The 22,640-nt window shown below is 39.8% G+C and overlaps 1 protein-coding gene across 5 annotated transcripts in view; it reads right to left on the bottom strand.

Annotated features, from left to right (window-relative positions):
• The window catches only part of USP49 (ubiquitin specific peptidase 49), an 85,181-nt gene that overhangs the window by 27,736 nt on the left and 34,805 nt on the right, over positions 1-22,640 (bottom strand). The window contains exon 1 of one of the 5 annotated variants that reach the window (XM_039242624.1): positions 12,628-12,740. The exons of the other annotated variants lie outside the window; for them this stretch is intronic. The gene's annotated coding sequence lies outside the window, so the exon portion shown is untranslated. Of the gene's footprint in view, positions 1-12,627; positions 12,741-22,640 lie in introns of those variants that run through there. 5 annotated transcript variants of the gene reach the window in all.

The following is a 22,640-nucleotide window of genomic DNA, read 5'->3' as shown; positions in this document are numbered from 1 at the left end:
TCATTGCTCACAGTCTCAGTTGTTTATTTAGTTTCCTAACCATACTCCAAGCTCCTTAGGCAAAGGCTGTGCCACTTTATACCACTCCTTACCCACAGCTCTTCATTAGGAGAAAAACTAAGAAGTTGATCCCAAATCTTTCCTGGGCATTTTTTACTCATGTTAGTTGCCAGTCTTGTTTGTTTGTTTGTTTGTTTTTTTAAATGTCTTTTATTTGATTTTGAGAGACAGAGACAGAGAGCGAGCAGGGGAGGGACAGAGTGAGAGAGAGACACAGAATCTAAAGCAGGCTCCAGGCTCTGAGCTGTCAGCACAGAGCCTGACACGGGACTTGAACCCACGGACTGTGAGATCATGACCTGAGCCGAAGTTGGACGCTTAACCGACTGAGCCACCCAGGCGCCCCCAGTCTTGCTTTTTAATCGTAAGTGGAGCTCTACCATTTTAATAGGTAATTTGAACTGGTTTATATAAGCAGAGACTATTATCTGTTGAAAGTCTGTGATGATGGCTCACGTCACTGGTTCTTCCCCAGTCCAGTTCCTTTGCAGGACACTTTACAGGACCGTCACATCTCCCTAGCTACATAGGTATGTACTGGTAAGTGCCCAGGTCCTAGTACAACCAAAGCTGGGTATGTGCAGGCAAAAATGTCAAATGTTTAGAAAGAATTGGCTTTCTAGATAGTCCACACACATGGTGTGTTTCTTACAAAGAGAGAGAACAAGCACAGGAAGAATGACATTTTACTTTACTTTATTCTATTCTATTTTATTTTACTTTATTTTATGTTTATTTTTGAGAGAGAGCGAGCAGGCAAGCACATGTGCATGAGGAGGGGAGGGGCAGAAAGAGTGTGAGAGAGGATCCAAAGCGGGCTCTGCACTGACAATAGAGAGTCCCACACAGGGCCCGAACCACAAACCGCAAGATCGTGACCTGAGCCAAAGTTGGGCACTTAACTGAGCCACCCAGGCACCCCAAGAATGACATTTTTGGTGGCTCCCAACAAAGTGACATATTTGAAAGAAGTTAGTTTCTTTCAACTAGAAACTCACTGTTATTATTAGGACTGTGTTGTTCACAGATACTAGCTTCCATGAAGGGGCAATTTTGGCAACAAATACTTTATCACTACAAATTAACTTAGTCAATAATATTTACTGAGAGTCCATCTATGATGTACCAAGAAGTATGCTTTAGGCACAGGAACCAGTCAAAATAGGATTGGCAACATTATAAAATATCAATGAACTCAAATGATTGACTACTCTGTTGTCTTAAAACAGTAGAATAAACACAATTCAATATTTCTTTTATTCTTTTGTGATTAAAGATCATGTAAGACTTCCAGTTACCTCTTCTGCCACTTCCCTTTTTGGGAGTGGGGGATTTGCCTTTGACTTGACTTCTATTTAATGAAAAATTCAGATCTAGTTTTAGGGAAGTAAATTTTTGTTGGTTACTGAATATAAAATGTCTCCTTGTTAATTCTCATAGTTGAAATAAATGATTAATAATTTAAGAGTTATAATAGGTGATAAAATGTTTAAACACTGACATGCAACATCGCTCTAAAGGTTCTTCCACACTCTAACAATGTAAGGTTTTGAAAAGTGACTCTAATTTGAAATTTGAGAAGTACAAAAAATTCCAGTGAGGAGTGCCTGGGGGGCTCAGTTGGTTAAGCATCCAACTTTGGCTGGGGTCATGATCTCGGGGCTTTGGAATTTGACCCCCACCCCTGCCCCCATCTTTCTCTGGCTTGTGCACATGCACATGCTCTCTCTCTCAAAACTAAATAAACATTAGGGGCGTCTGAGTGGCTCAGTCAATTATGTGTCCGACTTCAGCTCAGGTCACAATCTTGTAGTTCTTGGGTTCAAGCCCTGCATTGGGCTCTGTGCTGACAGCTCAGAGCTTGGAGCCTGCTTCAGATTCTACATCTCTCTTACTCTCTGCACCTCCTCTAATTTCTCTCTCTCTTTCAAAAATAAAGAAAACAGGGGCACCCGGGTGGCTTAGTCGGTTAAGCGTCTGACTTTCGCTCAGGTCACGATCTCGTGGTTCGTGGGTTCGAGCCCCGCGTCGGGCTCTGTGCTGACTGCCAGCTCAGAGCCTGGAGCCTGTTTCAGTCTGTGACTCCCTCTCTCTCTGACCCTCCCCTGCTCACGCTTTCTTTCTCTCTCCTAGAAATAAATAAAACATTAAAATAAATAAATAAATAAATAAATAAAACATTTTTAAATAGATAAACATTAAAACAATTCCACATAAAAACCATAGCAAGGCTTTTCTCTCACTCACTCTCATGGGTATGACTGAGAATCTCCTTATATCTGCCATACACCACAGGTGAGAATACGGGCTCAAATAAGGCAGATGCGGACAAGATTATCACAGTATAGATTTAATGAAAATGGAAGAAATAGTAGCAAGATTTCTATATGCCGTAAGGGGCCAAGTGATAAAGAGTGGCTAACAGTTCATCTGGAAAACCCATTTATTAGCGTGACCCAGACAATTCAGTGTCTGATTTCAATGGTCTTGGTAATGTCTCCTCAAAAGCTATTGTAGAATTCTGCCCTCTTCACAAAATACTGCCAATGATGCTAAAATGAGACAGAACTAGAAGACTGTGCTGAATGTATTAGTAGGTCTACTAGCATATCAACAAACAGTGCTTTAAAGTCAAATGCTCACATATTTGAATAGCTAAAAATATTTAAACATGCATGCCCATCACCAGGAAGAAATCAATGTGGGCAACTAAAGGAAATGTATTCCATCTTATCATTTTTTTTTAAGTTTACTTATTTTGAGAGAGAAAGAGAGCACAGGCACATGCATGAGTGTGAGAGTGGCAGAGAGAAAGGGAGAGAGAGAGAATCTCAAGCAAGGCTCCAGTGCTAGCTGGATGTAGAGCTCAATCTCACAACTGTGAGATCATGACCTGATCTGAAATCAAGAGTCGGACACTTAACTGACAGAGCCATCCAGGTGCCCCAAAATGTGTCCTATCTTAGGTCTTCATGAGTTTCTCTGCAGTATAGGGCATTCTTGGGTCTTCCATGTCCTTGAGATATCTGATCCCATGATTCTCGGGTTTATAACTACCCACTTCATTCCTTTTTTTTTTTTTTTAATTTTTTTTTAATTTATTTCTAGGAGAGAGAGAGAGAGAGACAGAGTGAGCAGGGGAGGGTCAGAGAGAGGGGGAGTCACAGACTGAAACAGGCTCCAGGCTCTGAGCTGGCAGTCAGCACAGAGCCCGACGCGGGGCTCAAACCCACGAACCGCGAGATCATGACCTAAGCGAAAGTCGGACGCTTAACCGACTAAGCCACCCAGGCGCCCCTACCCACTTCATTCCTATGACTCCCCTACTTGACCTCACTCTAACATGACATCAAATACTATGTAAGAGGGCTCTCATGTTGAGAAAATGTGAACAATGGTTATACAATAATAGCAGTAGAAATTATTAAGGTATATTAAGTATCAAATATTTTTCACAACTTCTCTAGGCCAGAACAGCAAGATACTATTATTCCCATTTGATATATGAGGATCCTGAGGCTTTCTTAAATGTTAAATGCTACACAACTTTCTTAAGAACACACAGAAAAGAATTCAGTCAGGATTCAAATATATTACTGCCTATCTTCAAGTTTTGTAACACTTGACTGTATTCAAGATATAAGAAGGATAAAAGTAAATGTAATAGTAATAATGGGGAGAGGGTGGCAAGGGAAAGCAGTGGTGATTCTTGGGGAGATGTACCATCCTGAGACCAAACCACTGCTATAGTCTTTGATCTGAGTCTTTACTGACATGAAAGGTACAATCCTTAGATTGGAGAACACAGCTCTACTATAGGGTTGTTATGTCTTAAACTTATTTGGTTATCTCCCAGGGTGGCAAAGGCTTAACACACCTTACAGATGAACTAATGAATAGACGAAAGGAGACAAATACTCACTTAGCACACAAGGTAGGTTTTAACCATCTCAAAGTAATGCTGCTGCCTTTAACGTGTCCACTACAAGATTCTGGGGTGGCTGGGTGGCTTGTCAGTTGAGCATTTGGCTCTTGATTTTGGCTCAGGTCATGATCTCATGGTTTGTAGGATCGGGCCTTGAGTTGGGCTCTGTATTCACAGCTCAGAGCCTGCTTGGCATTCTCTCTTTCCTTCTGTCTCTGCCCCTCCCCTACTTGTATGCTCTCTCTCAAAAAGAAAGAAAGAAAAGAAAAGAAAAGAAAAGAAAGAAAGAAAGAAAGAAAGAAAGAAAGAAAGAAAGAAGGAAGGAAGGAAGGAAGGAAGGAAGGAAGGAAGGAAGGAAGGAAGGAAAGGAGGAAAGGAGGAAAGGAGGAAAGGAGGAAAGGAGGAAAGGAGGAAAGGAGGAAAGAAGGAAAGAAAGAAAGAAAGAAAGAAAGAAAGAAAGAAAAGAAAGAAAGAAAGAAAGAAAGAAAGAAATGTCCATTACAAGATTCTGAAATGCAGTCACAGGAGCCAACTTGATTGTGATTTAGTTTTGCTAGGTTACTCATGTGCAGAAAATGGAAGGCACTGGGATGTACAGACAATGATTGTTTTAAGAACCAGAGAACATAATTTAACAAAAGGTAGGCAAAGAAAAATTTATGAAATGATATAAACTGAATGGGTAAGAAGGAAGTTAATTAACAGAGACAGAGGAAGTGGCAGGTACCTAAAAAGAAGGTCTTTTGGCTCAGAGAGAATACTCTTTCTTCATAAACCAGAAACCAAAGGACCTGAAATAAGATACCTTGATCAGCAAATAGAAAGTTTTTCCTATAAAAACAAAACAATTTCCATTCTCTGATCTCCCTATTTCCATGAGTAGTAGCACCATCACTTTCCCATTTATCCAAGAATGAAAAGTTCTGTCTCATCAAGGACTCCTTCTTTTTCTTCACCTTCTATAGACCCACATCAAGCAAAACACCTGTATCTTAAGAATTCTCCCTTCATGATGGAAAATAATTTCCACTCAATCTTACCCATAAAGTTCTTTCTAAAAGTAACTTCTTCAAAAATGTCCATTGCATCTTACTATTTTCTACTTAACATTTAAGACTTTACCACCTGGCTCCTACTGTCCTCTCCAGCTATTTCTGAGTATCTCTGTAGGCTCCCCAAAATACAGACAAACTAAACTACCCATTGTTTGCCTCCCAAACACACTAAACACACCCTTGCCTTCCCACCTTTGCTTATACTATCCTCCTCTAGAAAGGGCCTCTATACTCCTATCTGTTCGTTCATTTTTCAGTAAATAATCTGAATAACTATTAAGTATTTTGTTGGCCCTGGAAATACTAGAGTAAAAAAAAGGCATAGTCTTTGCCTTTAAGGAGCTTACTGTCTATAGAGGCTTATTATTTCTCCAATTTTGGTTCAAGATTTACTTATGGGGCACTTGGGGGGCTCAGTCAGTTAAGCATCTAACTTCGGCTCAGGTCATGATCTCACAATTCATGAGTTCAAGCCCTGCTCAGGCTCTGTTCTGACAGTGTGGAGCTTGCTTGGGATTCTCTCTCTCCCTTTCTCTCTGCCCCTCCCTGCTCTCTCTCTCTCTCTCAAAATAAACAAACTAAACAAAAAAAAATTATGTAATTATGAAGTTCTACTCTGAGCTCCTATTGCATTTATTTTATTTTTTAAAAAATGTTTATCTTCAGAGAGAAATGGAGAGCGTGAGAGGTGGAGAGACAGAGAGAGAGACACAAACACACACAGAATCCGAAGCAGGCTCCAGGCTCTGAGCTGTCAGCACAGAGACCAACGTGGGGCTCAAAGCCACAAACCTGATCATAACCTAAGCTGAAGTTGGATGCTTAATCGACTGAGCCACCCAGGTGCCCCTCTTCTTGCATCTATATGTTAGGCACTTATTACAGTCTACCAAATATTTGTACTTTTCATTTATAAATCTTGATTCCTGGCCAGACTATCTATCGATTACTTCAGGGAAGCTATCATTTCTTCATATCACCAATATAAAGCAAAATGCTTTAAAAATAAAAAGCATTAGAGGGAATGATTTCAGCCAAATGTAGACTAGGAAGTTACAGGCCCTCATTCCTCAGCAGACATTGAGTTCATAACATATGGATCACAACTCTTCTGGGAAAACTCTAGAGAAGAGCTGAGAAGCTAGAGCACCAAGTCATTGTAAAATCAGGAGATTTCTGGGGCGCCTGGGTGGCCCAGTCGGTTAAGCGTCTGACTCTTGATCTCTTGGTTCATGAGTTCAAGCCCCGCATCGGGCTCTGCACTGACAGTGCAGAGCTGGCTTGGGAGTCTCTCTCCCTCTCTCTGCCCCTCCCCCATGCACTCTATCTCTCAAAATAATTTTCAGCAAAAGGAGAAAACCTGTGGTATTCGTGTGCCCACTGATACCCTTCCCCCAACACAGCAGAGCACGGAACAAGTAGGAGGAAACCCCCTCAATCAGGACTCCTCCCTCTGGACAGAAACAAGAATGGAAATATTCTCAACATTGTGGCTCATCTGAGGGCTCTCTGAAGGACAGATTTCTATCTCACCTGATTCAGCACTGACCACAGTTTGGAAGCCACTGGAAAAAAAAGGTAAATGGTATGTTTGGGGTACAGTCCTGCAGGCAGACATAGGGGAGGGCAAGAAATAAGAAAGTCTTTGTGAGGTCCTAGAATCTCCCACTGGGCTGATCGGTGAGTTCTTTCCCTACATGAATCTAGTACACAAAGACTGGGATAGGTGGTTGTTTTATCAAATCCTAAAGTTCCAGTAAAAAATTACAAGGGATACAAAGAAACAGGGAAACATGGCCCAACAAAAGGCTGCTAAACAATATTGGAGAGATAGACTCTCAACAAATGCACATCTATGAACTACCTGACAACAATTTATAAATATGTTCAATGAGTTAAAAGAGAACACAGTTAAGTGAAATCGGGAAAATAATACATGAAAAAACGAGAATATCAAAGAGATAGAAACTATAAAGGAAGAAACAGAAATTCTGGAGCTGAAAAATATGATAACTGAAATGAAAAAAAAAATCACTAGAGGAATTTAACAGCAGATATAATAAAGCAGAAGAAAAATAAGGAGCAAACTTGCACAGGTCATTTTAATTAAGTCAAAGGAACAAAATAGAAAAAAAGAATGAAGAGGGGCACCTGGGTGGCTCAGTTGTTTGAGTGTCTGTCTTTGACTCAGGTCATGATCTCGTGGTTCATAAGTTTGAGCCCCACAGGGGTCCACTGCTGTCAGTGCCAACCCTGCTTCAGATCCTTAGTCTCCCTCTCTCTTGGCCCCTCCCCCACCTGCATTTGTTCTCTCAAAAATAAATAAAACATTACAAATTTTAAAAATTAAAAAAAAAAAAAGAAAAAGAATGAAGAAAAGTGAAGAGAACCTGAGGGACTTATAGGACACCAGTAAGAGAACCAATGTACACATTATGGGAATCCCAGAAAGAGACGATAAAGAGAAAGGGGTAGAGAGCATATTTTGAAGAAATAATGGCAAAAACATCCCTATCCTGAGGAAAGAAATGGACATACAGATTGAAGAAGCTCAAGAGACTCCAACTAAGATAAATCCAAGGAGAACCACAGCAAGACACATAATAATCAAATTGTCTAAAGTCAAAGATATGGGGGGATGGGCATAGAGGAGAACACTTATGGGGATGAGCACTGAGTGTTATGTGGAAACTAATTTGACAATAAACTATTTGTAAAAAAATAAAAATAAAAAAATAAAGTCAAAGATAAAGACAATCTTTTTTTTTTTTTTTTTTTTTACAAATAGTTTATTGTCAAGTTGGTTTCCATATAACACCCTGTGCTCATCCCCAGAAGTGCCCTCCTCCATGCCCATCTCCCCCCTTCCCCCCACATCCATCAGTCCTCAGTTTGTTTCTCAGTATTCAAGAGTCTCTCATGGTTTGCCTCTCTCCCTTTCCCCCACCATTTCCCCCCAAAGATAAAGACAATCTTAAAAGCAACAAGAGAAAAGCTATTTGTCACATACAAGTGAGCTTCTATTGGATTATTAATAACTTCTCAGCAGAAACTTTGTAGGCTAGAAAGGAGTGAGATGCTATATTCAAAGTGTCATAAGAAAAAAGTACTACCTAATAACTAAGAATACTGTATTCAGCAAAAATGAAGGTGAAATTAAGACTTTCTAAGATAAGAAAAGCTCAGAGTTCACTACCACTAGACCTGCTCTATAAGAAATACTAAAAAGGAATCTTTAGAAAGAAAAAGACAGTAGACAGCAACACAAAGCCATATGAAAATATGAAGTTCTCCAGTAAAGGTAAATACATGGTCAAATATAATAACCTATACTACAGTAATTTTTGGTGTAGAGAATTTAAATGATAAAAATATTTTAAAAACCAGAAGTTTATACTAAAGGGTAAAACTGTAAGTCTACACATAAAGATGCAATTTCTAACATCAATGACATTAAGTCTAGGGAGCTGTAGTTTCTTATGCAATTGAGTTTATCAATTTAAAAAGAATGCTGTAACTTTGAGATGTTTTATGCAATTATAATGGTAACCACAAAGACAATGTAAAATACACACAAAAGGAAATGAGACAGGAATAAAAATATATCAATACAAAAATCAACAAAACACAAAGAAATGAGGGACAAAAAACCTTTAAGACATACAGAAAACAATAAACAAAATGCTCTCAAAATAAATAAACATTAAAAAAATAAGGGGGACCTGGGTGGATCAGTTGGTTAAAGTGTCCAACTGATACTGATGTTGTAGAGCCTGCCTGGGATTCTCTCTCTCCCTCCCTCTCTGTCCCTCCCCCACTAAGTCACGCACACGTATGCACTCTCTCAAAGTAAATAAACATTTTTTAAAACAACACCTCCCAACGGAATATAGTCAATGGTATTGTAATATTGGTTGTATGGTGGGTAAAAGGGGTACGTACACTTGTGGTCAGCATAGCATAACATATAGACTTGTTAAATCACTATGTTGTACACCTGAAATTAATGTAACACTGTGTGCAAACTACACTTCAATAAAAACAATCTCCCCCCAAAAAAAAGCTCAGTTCCAAATAGCTTCACTGGAGTAATACTAACAAACATTTAAAGAATAAACCCCAATCCTCCTAAAACTCCTTTGAGCTCATTCTATGAGGCCAGTAATACCTTGATACCAAAGCCAAAGATAAGAAAACTATAAACCCAAATCCCTGATGAATACTGATGTAATACTAGCAAACCAAATTCAACAGCACATTAAAAGGACTATACACCACGACCAAGTATCCTGGAATGCAAGGATGGTTCAACAATGAAAATCAATCAGTGTAATACATTACATTAACGGAATGAAGAAAACTACATGATCATCCCAACTGATGCAGAAAAAACATTTGACATGATTCAAAATCCGTTCATTATTTAAAACACTCAACAATCTAGAAATAGAAGGAAATTCTCTCGACATAATAAAGACTATTTATCAGTGAGCCTGGGTGGCTCAGTCAGTTAAATGTCCAACTCTTACTATCAGCTCAGGTCATGATCTCACCATTCATGAGATCTCTACTGACAACACATAGCCTGCTTGGAATTTTTCCTCTCCCTCTCTCTCTCTGCCCTTCTCCCCCTCAAAATAAATAAACTTAAAAAAGAAAAAAAGACCACTTATGAAAAGCCCATGGCTTACATACTCCATGGTGAAAACCTGAAAGCTTTTCCTCTAAGATAAAGAACAAGACAAGAATGCCTGTGTTTACCAATTCTGTTTAACATGGTGCTGGAAGTCTGAGGCAGAGCAATTAGAGAAAAAAAAGCAAGGGAAAAAAAGGCATCCACAAAAGAAAGGAAGTAAAATTGCCTGTGTCCACAAATGACATGATCTTACATGTAGGAAAGCCTAAAGGTCTGTCTGTCTGTCTCTCTCTCTCTCTCTCTCTCTCTCTCTCTCTCACACACACACACACACAGAATAAAATTCAGCAAAGTTGGAGGATACAAAATCAACACACAAACTCAACTGTGTTTCTATACACTAACAATCTGAAAGTAAATTAACAAAACAATTCCGTTACAATAGCATAAAAAAGAATACAATACTTAGAAATAACGCTTATTGATGAGGTGAAAGACATATACTGAAAACTTCAAAACATTCTGAAAAAAATTAAAGAAGACACAAACAAAAAGATATCCCATGCTCATTAGAAAAAATTGTTTTTTTCTTTTAAGTTTATTTATTTATTTAGAGAGACAGACAAAGAGAACAAGAGCAGGGGAGGAACAGAAAGAAAAGGAGATAGAATCTCAAAACTGTGAGATCAAAACCTGAGCCAAAATCAACAGTCAGCTGTTTAACAGATTGAGCTACCCAGACATCCCAGAAAACAATACTGTTAAGATATCCATACTACCCAAAGTGATCTACAGATTTAATAAAATCCTTATCAAAAGCCAATGGCATTTTTGGCAGAAATGCCATCCTAAACTTCATATGGAATCTCAAAGGACTCCAAAAAGCCAAAACAATTTTGAAAAAGAACAAAGTTGGAAGATTCATACTATTACATGTTGATATTACATGTAATATAATATTCAAACCTATTACATAGCTGCAGTAATCAAACCTATTACATAGCTGCAGTAATCAAAACAGCATGGTACTGGCATAAAGACAAATAGACCAGCAGAATGGGACAAAGAGCCCCAAAATAATCCCCTGTTTATAAGATCATATGATCTTTCCTTTTAAGTTTGCTTATTTTTGAGAGAGAAAGAGAGAGGGAGACAGAGCATGTGAGCCAGGGAGGAGTAGAGACAGAGGGAGAAGGGGGACAGAGGATCTGAACAGGGCTCTGTATTGTCAGCATAGAGCCCAATGTGGGGCTCGAACTCCCAAACTGTGAGACCATGACTTGATCTGGCCAAAGCCAGATGCTTAACTGACTGAGCCATCCAGGTACCCCTGGTCAAATCTTTGACAAGGGTGCCAAGACCACTCAATGGGCAAAGGCCATTCTCTTCAACAAATGGTCTTGGGAAAACTGGACATCCATATGCAAAGGAATGAATCTGGACCCTCGCCTTACACCACAGACAAAAATTAACTCAAAATGGATTAAAGACCTCAATGTAAGACCTAAGACTATACAACTCCTAGAAGAAAACATCAGGGAAAACTTCATGGCATTGGACTTGGTGATTATTTCTTGGATAGGACACTAAAGGCACAGGCAACAACAGCAAAACTAGACAAAGAGGACTATATCAAACTTTAAAACTTTCGTTCATCAAAATCTCAATAAACAGAGTGAAAAAAGTAACCTACAGAATGGAAAAAATTACTTGTAAATCATATATCTGATAACTTTATATAAAGTTATATAAAGAACTCTTACAACTCAACAACAAAAAACAAACTAAAAAACCCAATTAAAAAATGGGAAAAGTACTTGAATAAACATTTCTCCAAAAACGACATATATGACCACAAGTATATGAAAAGATGCTCAACATCACTAATCAGAGGAATGTCCACTGATGGATGTATAGATAAGCTGCAATATCTTCATATGGTGGAATATTAGCCTTAAAAAGGAAGGTTTTCTGAGGGCATCTGGGTTGCTCAGTCGGTTGGGTGTCTAACTCTTGATTTGGGGAAGGGTCATGATCTCATGGCCATGAGATCGAGCCCCGCACTGGGCTCAGTGCTGGTCATGGAGTCTGCTTGAGATTCTCTCTCTCCCTCTCCTCCACTTGCTTGTGTGTGCTCTCTCCCTCACTCTCTCCTAAAAAAAAAAAAAAAAAAAAAAAAAAAAAGGAAGGTATTCTGACACATGCTACAATATGGATGAAGCTTGAGGAAGAACTATTGCTAAGTAATAAGCCAGGCACAAAAAAGACAAATACTCTATGATTCCACTTATATGAGATACCTAAACTAGTCAAACTCACAGAAACAGAAAATACAATGGTGATTGCCAGGGTCTGGGGACATGGGGGAAAGGAGAGTTGTTCTTTAATGGGCACAGTGTTTGAGATCCGCAAGATGAAAAAAAGTTCTGTAGATCTGTTTAACTAGTAAATATATTTACCACTAACCAACTGTACACTTAAAAATAGTTAAGTGTAAGTTAAGATGGTAAATTCCTATATATTTTTTTTACCTCATCAAAAAAAAAAAGCATTAAAACATGTGTTCAACACAAACAAGGCTCATGACTTCAGAGTTTACAATCTCATTTGGAAGATAAGAAACACATGGAACCTAGATAGGTAAGGGCATCTTGGTAAGGCTGCCAAGGCAAATACTCAACACTTTACTAAGAAGTAAAGTAAGTAAGGAAACTATGGTTCAACTAGTATTTACTCGAACATGCTTCCAATTGATATGACTGATGCCATCACTTGGGAGTTCACTCTACCCCAAGATAATTTCTTCTAACCCAATAGGATCTATACCCACCAATCCAGATGAATGACTTCCCCAACCACTATCTTCAGACCAATAATCTCACCAACCAGGGTAAAATTCCTATCTGTTTTGTTCTTGGAACACTGTTCTTTATTAGGAGATTAGAGCTCACCTATGTTCTTGGTATGAAATGCTCTTTCTGTAATGATGACAGCAGATGGTGTCTGGGTTGGTGTGAGTGTGTACGCAAGGGTGTATTTTACAGATCCGTGAAATTTAAAAAATCTGAGAACTACTAAAACAGTGGTTACTTTAGCAGATAAAGCCTTCTTAGAACAAAGCCTTGAAGAGCCTTTTAACCTTAGGATTCTGATTCTCAGTGTCACAATTCACTAGAAAAGGGCTTCTCATAGCAATGGCCAGCATTGCTGTTGGGTTCTTATGCTATAGTTTTCTTTTGGAGAGCATTATTTCCTCACTAAAGTGCTTTTATTATTTTACTTTCTGCTTCCTACAACTCTAAAATAGTTACATTGGGTATTTTAAATGCATCATGAGAGTCAATACAGCAGAGTGGTTAAAAGGTAAAGCCACGCTGCCTGGGATGGAATTCTAGCTCTGTCCTTATTTGTTGTATGTGGCCTTGGGCAAATCATCTTTGGGCCTCAATGTCCTTATCCATAACATGAGAACAATAAGTTTCTACTTCATAGTGTTGCTGTAAGGATTAAATGAGTTAGTACATGTAAAATGCACAGAGCAATGCTGGGCATGTAGTTAGAGCTCTAGAAATGAGTGTCCACATACAGAGTAATCCTGTGACTTGCTCCAGATCAGAAGCCGACACTGTCAACAAGGGAGGACTGTGACTTAGCAGAGGACTTGCTCTCTGTGAAGATCTTTCCATGTGACTCCCATAAACTCCCCTTTCCCATTGGTCAAATGTTATTAAGGTAATGTAGAGGTTATTTTGGGACAAATTATTACTCTGGGCTCTTATCAGTCAGCTCTTCAAGTCAAATCCAACTAGTTAGTCCCTCAAAATCTGATCCTGCCACTTGATTGCTGTTAAGTTTGTTTACAATTTAAAACTACCTTCATTCTGACCCCTTTATCCCTGCACAAACTGAAGCTTGACACATTTAAAGCTTTAAGAACTTGTAATATTGGGGAGCCTGGGTGGCGCAGTCAGTTAAGTGTACGATTCTTGGCTTTAGCTCAGGTCATGATCTCACGGTACATGAGTTCGAGCCCCACATCGGGCTCTGGCACTGATGGTGTGGAGCTTGCTTGGGATTCTCTCTTCCTCTCTCTCTACCCCTCTCATACTCTGTTTCTCTCTCTCTCAAAATAAATAAATAAACTTTAAACAATTTTTAAAGGGGCACCTGGGTGGCTCACTTGGTTGGTTGAGTGTGCGACTCTTGATTTCAGCTCAGATCATGGTCTCAAGGTCATGGATTTGAGCCCCACATCAGGCTTCTTGCTGACAGTAGGAAGCCTGCTTGGGATCCTCTCTCCCTTCCTCTCTGCCCCTCCCCTGCACTCTCTCTTTCTCTCTCAAAATGCCCCTCCCCTGCACTCTCTTTCTCTCTCAAAATAAATAAACTTTAAAGAAATTTAAAAAACAACCTGTAATATTATTAAGTTCTAATATTAATAAGTTCTGCCACTCTCAGTAGGCTTCCTCTCAAGCATGCTTTCTAAGATTCTCTGCTTTGCATTCCTAAGTAGCGGATGTGTGATGAGCTGAACAGAGATCATTCTGGCAGAATAGGAAAAAGAAACACTTTGAAGACACACTAAAGCAGAACTTCAAACGATACAGCACCACTGGGAACTCAGAGAAATCACAGTGACAGATAAACCTAGGGAGCATGGATGAGCACCTGGAATCGTTCTTTCTGAAGAGAGGAGAGCAGGTGCAAATTGTGCCAAACTCAGTACATAGAGTCTGCAGCTACAGACCCTGGACCAGTACAGGCAGCTGGTGGGGAGCCGCCGGGAAGATAGCAATTACTGGTCAGTGGCTGTCATCTTCAGCTACAAAGGCTAAAGAGTGGCTCCCTACATCTGCATTCTTCAACTGGTTATTTATCTCAGTGTTAAAATAACAGTTGGCCTTGAAGCATATTTACCCATCTGCCTAAAAAATAAAAATAGAATCGTATACAAAGGGAACACACACACAAAGGGCATAATAAAATTTGTATTGAGCCACCTGACAGGTTATCTCTTTTCAATCCTCTTTGTACCTTACTATGAAAAGTCTCTGAAAACCCGACTTGTATTATCTAAGTTTATATGAAGTCTGGAAGTAGGAGATTTTGGTTTTTATTTTTTAACTTTGAGTAGCCACGCTTAATCCACAGGGCCATGTGCTTCAGGAGTAGAGGACCTCCACACTAGCTCCAGAGGTGGGCCCTGGTAAGTGTCCACCAATTTCTGCATGGTACTCCCTGGCAATGGTCACTAGCCCAACAGTGGGCATGTGGCCTGGGCTTGCCGATGGAACTGAATGAAGGGCATGGTCCACATGCAGAGAAGAGGTATTATCTCAGTGGAGGCATCTACTGTTTGTCTCTTTCATATTGGTTGAGATTTTCCTGGGGTGGGTTTGGTTTTTTTTTTTTGTATGCTAAATAATTTTATATTCTACCCTGGACATTTTCAATAGTATGAGACTCTGCGTCTTATTTAAATCTTATGGAAAACGTTGATATTTTTACTTTAGCAGGCAATCCACCTGCTTGCATTCAGGTTCCAAGTTCCAACCAACCTGCTGTGGGGCGTGACTTAAACGTCGGTTCCACATTCAAAGCCTTTGCAAAGCTGTTCAGATATGTCTGGCATGAGCACAACCCAGTGGCCAGTCTAGGGCCTGAACAGTAATTCATCTCAGAATTCAATACTCAGAAGTTTTTGGTATGCTGTTTGGGAACAGATCCACAATGGGCTGTCTGGGGGTGAGCCCAGGAGTTCACAGACAACCTTTTGGGGTTGCTTTCCTGAGCTCCTCCCTCTCAATTGTGTCCTAGGTACTTTTCAGCTACTTGGAGTTCCCCTTTCCTGTCTTCTAGCCGGAAGCCTGGGGCTTTGTTATCTCATTCTCTCACATAATTTGGGAGCTAGGCAGCAGGAAGAGAGAGGACCTTTTTAGGACTAGAGCTTCTCCAACAGGAGAGAAAGGTTCCCTTCTCTCAGAGCTTTAGGCATCTGTAAACCCCCACTGATGTCGCTGTCAGCACAACATAAGATTGCCTGGGGGCTGGGGCACGAGAGAAGGCAGAAACATTTATTTGTTACAGGGGGCAGTTTTACCACTCTCTCTGAGTGCAGAGTCTCCTTTTCCACTCAGGTCAGAAGTAGAGGGTTTATCCTGGAGCTCTCTCTGCTGTTGCTGGGTGCCCGCCTCCAGGTTTGGGCTGCACAGGATCCAAGCAATGGACATGAGAAATTATAAAAAAAAAAAGGGGGGGGGAAACTCCCACCTGGACGGTGGTACTTCAAATCCTGGTCTTCTCTAAGCTACCTGCTACTACTGACTTTTCAGAGTCCTTGAATTGCTATTTCATGTGTCCAGATTTTTAGCTGCATGCAGTGGGAGACTGGAGAGTGTGCTTACGCTGTCTTTTCTAGAAATGGAACTCTTATGGAACTTGGGTGGCTCAGCTGATTAAGCGCTCAACTCTTGATTTCTGCTCAGGTCATGATCTCATGGTTAGTGGGTTTTAGCCCAGCACTGAGCTCTGCGCTGACCTCATGGAGCCTGCTTGGGATTCTCCCTCTCTTTCTGCCACCCTCCCTCCCACTCATGCTGTCTCTAAATGAATGAATGAATGAATGAGTGAATGAATGAAAGAGAGAGAGAGAGAAAGAAGGAAAGGAGAGGAGAGGAGAGGAGAGGAGAGGAGAGGAGAGGAGAGGAGAGGAGAGGAAGGAAGAAAGAAAAAGAAGAAAGAAAGAAAGAAAGAAAGAAAGAAAGAAAGAAAGGAAGGAAGGAAGGAAGGAAGGAAGGAAGGAAGGAAGGAAGGAAGGAAAGAAAAGAAAAGAAAAGAAAAGAAAAGAAAAGAAAAGAAAAGAAAAGAAAAGAAAAGAAAAGAAAAGAAAAGAAAAGAAAAGAAAGAAAAGAAATGGAACTCTCAGGGGCAAATATTTTTTAATAAGTAGTCACATATTATTTTAATGTATTTGATAAAATAACAAAATCCATAACTCCATGAATACTTTTAAGATGAGTAGGCTTTTAAGTTAGGAAAAAAAAGTAATTTGGCTTACAGAAAAATATTAAGTAACTCTACAAATTTTACCCGTATGTGACAAAAATCATTAACAGTGGTATACAACTGTCATAAATTTGAGAAATGCTATTCTACAGGATAGAAGCCACTTTATTTTTTTGTTTTTGCTTTAATTTTTTTTAATGTTTTATTTATTTCTGAGAGAGAGTGAGAGACAGTGTGAGCAGAGGAGGGTCAGAGAGAGAGGGAGATACAGAATCTGAAGCAGGCTCCAGGCTCTGAGCTAGCTGTCAGCACATAGCCCGATGCGGGGCTCGAACCCATGAACCGTGAGATCATGACCTGAGCCGAAGTCAGACACTTAACCGACTGAGCCACCCAGGCGCCCCAAGAAGCCACTTTATTTTTGAAGTACTTCTATATAGTACTATTTGTACAATAGTATTATTAATTTTAATTATGAATTGATATAAAATAAACTACATGTGAACCCGTGTATACTACTTGCCTTCTGTTAACTGACTCTATAGTGGTTTCCTTCTGGCTCTTACAGTCTACAGAATACTGAAGAACAAGGAAGGTCACTCAGGGACCTGTAAACACAAGTGTCCTTAGGAAGATGGGTCTGAGGGACTTGGAAAGAAGGACAGAAGTAGGAGGAGTGTTACAAACAGATTAGGCAGCAAATGAGAAATCCATGGATTCAGAAGTTCTCCTCTTCTTTCTGAAATCTGCCTCACTCAGCCCAAAGCTTAGGGAATCCTTTCCTGGTCTCCTTGTAATACCTTCCTCACACCCACTATTATGGCATGCCTCACTGCGATCCCTGATTTCCTTTGTCCACCTTATTAGGCTTTGAAGTCCTTGAGACCTGGCACAATGACCATGTCATAGTCCTCTTTGTAACTCAGGCATCACAGAGAGTTATGCAGCTCATCAGTAAGTGAGGACTCGAGGAATGTTTGCATCTCCTAAAACCATGCTTAGTACTGACACAGAATTGTAATGAGTCTTTCTCTCAGTAGAAGCAGCTGCAGTACTACTGAACTAAGTTAATGTCAACTAGGAATTTAGCAGATATGTTAACGATTGCAAGTAAGAACAAAATGAAAATGGGATGCGTGTGTGTCTATGTGTGTAGGATGCGGTAATGTGTTGGGGACAGTTTTCAGTCTCCTCAGGGCTCCATCCACAGCCAGCCTGACACTGCTGCCCCGTTACTCAGGCATTCTCCTGGCTGCTGAACAGTCAAGTCTGCCCCTAATTAGAGAACTACCAAAACCAAAGGAAAATCCAACCTATGGTGAGAGACTTTTTCCCTTCATGATGGGTATAATCAATATTACCTCTTTCCCAATGTTGTAATAAAAAAAGAGATTTGCATGATAATAGGTATCTAAGCTTATCTGCTCCAGCTGCTTTATTCTCTTAAATGAAGTCAAAATATTCATGTTAGGAGATTACTGTGTTCCCTATCTCCTTCCTCCTTACTGCCACCCATATCCAGTCCATCCCCAAATTTTACTGATTCTTCCATCTGACTCTTGGCTCTATTTCCCTCCATCACAATTTCACAATAACCACTAAGGCTAGCTCTCTGGTCCAGCTCCCATTATTCTCCCGCTCACATATTCCTCTTCAGCCACTGGCCTCCTCATTGTTCCTCCAACACACCAGATACTCTCTGATTCCAAGACTCATGCAATTCTGTTTCTGCTGCTTCAAATGCTCTTCCCCCAGATACATTCACATGGCTTGCTTCTTCATGTCATTCAGATATGTACTCAAATGTTACCTTCTCAGTGAAGCCTTCACCTCATCACTTGATATAAAAAAATATTCCCGGGGCACCTGGGTGTCTCAGTCAGGTGTCTTAAGCCTCCGACTCTTGATTTTGGCTCAGGTCATGATCTCACAGTTCATGAGATGGGACCCCACATCGGGCTCCACACTGACAGTGCGGAGCCTGCTTGGGATTTTCTCTCTCTCTCTCTCTCTCTCTCTCTGCCTTTCTCTGCCCCTCCTCCAGCTCATTCTCTCTCTCCCTCAAAACAAACAAACAAACAAACATTTAGAAAAATCGTTCCCCACATAACACTCCCTTATCCTCATCCCCCTTCCTGATTTATCTTCCTCCCTAGTAACTACCACTATGTAAACAGAGTATATATTTATGTATTTACTGTCTTTCTCCCCACTAGAGTATAAGCTCCATGAGGGCAGGAGTTCTATTTTGGTCACTGCTGACTCCCAAGTGCCTGGAACAGCACCTACCAAAAACAGGTGCTCAGTAATTATTTTCTGAAAGAATGAACAAGACTACTTCAATCTCTCATGGAATTTCCTCTAATCTAATTCAAACCACCATCAGTTCCAACCTACAATACTGTTAACTTTTTTTTTTTTTTTTTTAAGATTTTAGTTTTAAGTAATGTCTACACTCAACATGGAGTTCAGACCAATGACTGCAAGATTACGAGTTGCAGCTCTGCAGACTAAGCCAGCCTGGCACCCCTGTCACTGCTTTTAATGGGCTTTCCTGAATTCAGCCTAAAACCCAAATATGTCATTCTCACTGACTTGGGGATACAGCCCCAAACCTCGTCGCTATGGCTCAAGTCCTTCATAGTCTGGTCCTGAACCTCTCTAGCCTGTCCCATTCTCCTCACACCACAGCTATGCTCCCAATGTTCTAAATTACCTTAGGTTCCCCTATGGAACAGCTTGCTCTCACTTCTAGGCCTTTCCACAAGCTGCTCCCTCCCCTAAAACATTTTCACCATTGTTCTGGCTACCCACTCCTTCCTTGGTCTGGCTCTTCTTATCCTTCCTTTGGGGAACCTTCCACTCCTCTCCAAGATGGAGTTAGGGAACCTTCTGTGTGCTCTCAGAGCACACATGTGTGCCTTCCCTTACTCAGCACTACCATGCTGGACCACAACTGCCTGTTTGATGGGCTATATCACAACTCTAATCAACATAAGGTGGACATGGTGCTGTGAACAGGTACTTAATCAACTTTGTTGAATGAAAGACTAAATATGTGAACAAACAACTTTCTAATTTAGTATTCTCTTTGGCAAATTAGTAGTCATGTCTGAGATTCCTTTTACATACACTCAGAAGAGGGAAAAACATCCAGATGAAAGCTGAAAAATCAAAAATAACTTTTCAATTGGGGTCTGAAAAATACAATGATCCACCTGATCAAATAGAGGACTTTATACCAGGATAAAAGGGTTCAAAGATAAACTAGCAAACCAATGCAAATAGCTGCAGACAATAGAAAAAGAAAGTATTTAGAATAATCTGTATCCAAATGTTGCATATCCTAGAATACTTAATATGTTGGCCAAAGCCACTAGCTAATATTAGTGGCTTAAGCAATGATCATCAAAAGCTACCAACATCACACAAAAAAGATAACCAGACATTATGTACGTCATGATGGAAATATACACCAACACTCATAAGAATTTCTTCCTCGAAAATAGAATCTGGGGGCGCCTAGGTGGCTCAGTGGGGTTAAGTGTCTGACTCTTGGTTTTGGCTCAGGTCATGATCTTGCAGTTTCCTGAGTTTGAGACCCCTGCTGGGCTCTGTGCTTGGCAACGTGGAACCTGCTTGGGGATTTCTCTCTTTCCCTCCCTCTCTGCTCTTCTCCTGCTCACATGTTATAGACAACATAATAAACAACCTAATAATGGGTAACTGACACTGGGATACAGTCACCAATATCCAGGCTGAAGAAAATTCTCCAGGAAAAATGACTCAACTAGGACAGATATCAAGGAAAAAGAGTAGGGGGAGGAGAGAGAGAGAGAGATACAGAGATATACTCTCAGCTAATTGCAATGTCTGAACTTTATTTGGATCCTGATTTAAATGAGCAAACTATTTTAAAAAATGAAATACTGGGGAGATTTGAACATTGACTAATAAGCTATTTGGTGACATTAAGGAATTACTGTCAATATTTACATGCATGATAATTATTATGGTAATTGATGGTAAATTATAAAATATAATTCTTTTAGATTCACATAATAAACTATTTGTAGATGAAATAATATAATGTCTAAGATTTGTTTCAAAATAATCCAGGAGTAGGGTAAGGAAGAGGGAAGGGGTATAGATAAGGTTTGAAATTTTTTGTAATAAAATTTTTTTTAATTATGAAAAGCAAGGTTCATTTTAAATTTAACAAAGCAGGGGCACCTGGCAGGTTCAGTTGGTAGAGCGTATTATTTTTGACCTTGGGGTACTGAGTTCGAGCCTCGTGTTGGAGGTAGAGGTTTTTTAAAAAAATGCTTAGCAAAGGACAACTAGAGTCCTGTTTTTTCATCTTAGTTTTATATACTTTAAAAATAAAACTAGGGGTGCGTGGGTGATTCAGTTAGTTAAGCTTCTTGATTTCAGCTCAGGTCATGATCTCATGCTTCGTGGGACTGAGTCCCGCATTGGGCTCCATGCTACTAGCAGGATACCCTCTCCCTCTCTCTCTCTGTCCCTCCCTGGCTTGTACTCTGTCTCTCTCAGAAGCAAATAAACTTAAAAAAAAAAAAACCAAACTAATATGCGTACAGAATATAAAAATTGCAAGAGTAAATCTCTCTGGTTTCCAACCCTGTTGCCTCTCTAGAGGTAACTACTGTTAATGAGCATCCTTCTGGAGCGCATTTCCAGGAATATTTTATGCACTTAGAAACATAATTTTTAACATACATCAAGCTTTATCGTACATCTTAATCTACATCTTTTTTTTATCTTAACGTACTTTGGACATTTTCCCATATATCTGGCTTTACCTCACTCTTTTTTTTTTTATTTTTTATTTTTTAAATATTTTTATTTATTTCTAGGAGAGAGAGAGAGAGAGAGAGACAGCGTGAGCAGGGGAGGGTCAGAGAGAGAGGGAGATACAGACTCTGAAATAGGCTCCAGGCTCTGAGCTGGCAGTCAGCACAGAGCCCGACGCGGGGCTCAAACCCACGAACCGCGAGATCATGACCTAAGCGAAAGTCGGACGCTTAATCGACTAAGCCACCCAGGCGCCCCTACCTCACTCTTTTTTAAGTCTATACCATATTCTACAATGTGGACTGCATAGTCCCATTTGACTAATTCCTCTACGAGTGAAGAATTATGCTATCTTCACTGTTTTATTGCTGCAAACAATGCACCATGAGTATTGTTCAGCATATATCATGACACACTTATGCGCGTGTGTCTATGAGATAATTTGCAGAAGATGAATTGCTGTGTCAAGGGATATATGCATTTAAATTTTTGGATAGATATCATCGAGCTGCCCTCCAAGAAGGTTGCACTGATTTATACTCTCTCCCTCACTTCCCATCAGTAGTAGTTGAAAATGCATGTTTCCCTGGTACTGGGGATTGGCACATCTTTAAAGAATTTTCAATCTCACATTTGAAAAATTATATATATGTATATATATATACATACTTACATATGTGTTTTGTTTGTTTGTGTGTCTTTAATTATGGTGACTACCGATCTTTTTTTCTCTTTATGTGCCCCTTTTACATTAGGTTCTTCATCTTTTAGAACTTACTTGTAAAAACACTTTGTGTGTTAATAAAACCACAGTATGTGCTTCCAAACAAAGAAACAAACGATCCGCAAGTTACAGATTTAAAAATACTAAAGATTAGCTTAAAAATACAAATATATATTACCTACCAAGAAATCACGTGGCTGAATGAAGTCAACCTTCTGTAATATGATTACAGGACATTCAGATAAGTGTCAAAAAACAAAGAAAGGAATACAGAAGATGTATCAGATATTCATATTTCCAAGAAACCATGACATTCACATGCAATTGCTGTTCAGATTTACTAATTTCTGCTTGCACTTCTTCCCACCAGACCTCAGTCCTAGCTATGGCACTCCTATTCACCTGACTTGAAAACTTGAC

Source organism: Hyaena hyaena, unplaced genomic scaffold (genome assembly GCF_003009895.1).
Source record: "Hyaena hyaena isolate Hyena2069 unplaced genomic scaffold, ASM300989v1 scaffold_211, whole genome shotgun sequence".
Taxonomy (NCBI): domain Eukaryota; kingdom Metazoa; phylum Chordata; class Mammalia; order Carnivora; family Hyaenidae; genus Hyaena; species Hyaena hyaena.
Note: the sequence above shows the minus strand (reverse complement) of the source record. Positions and strands in the feature narration are given on the sequence as shown.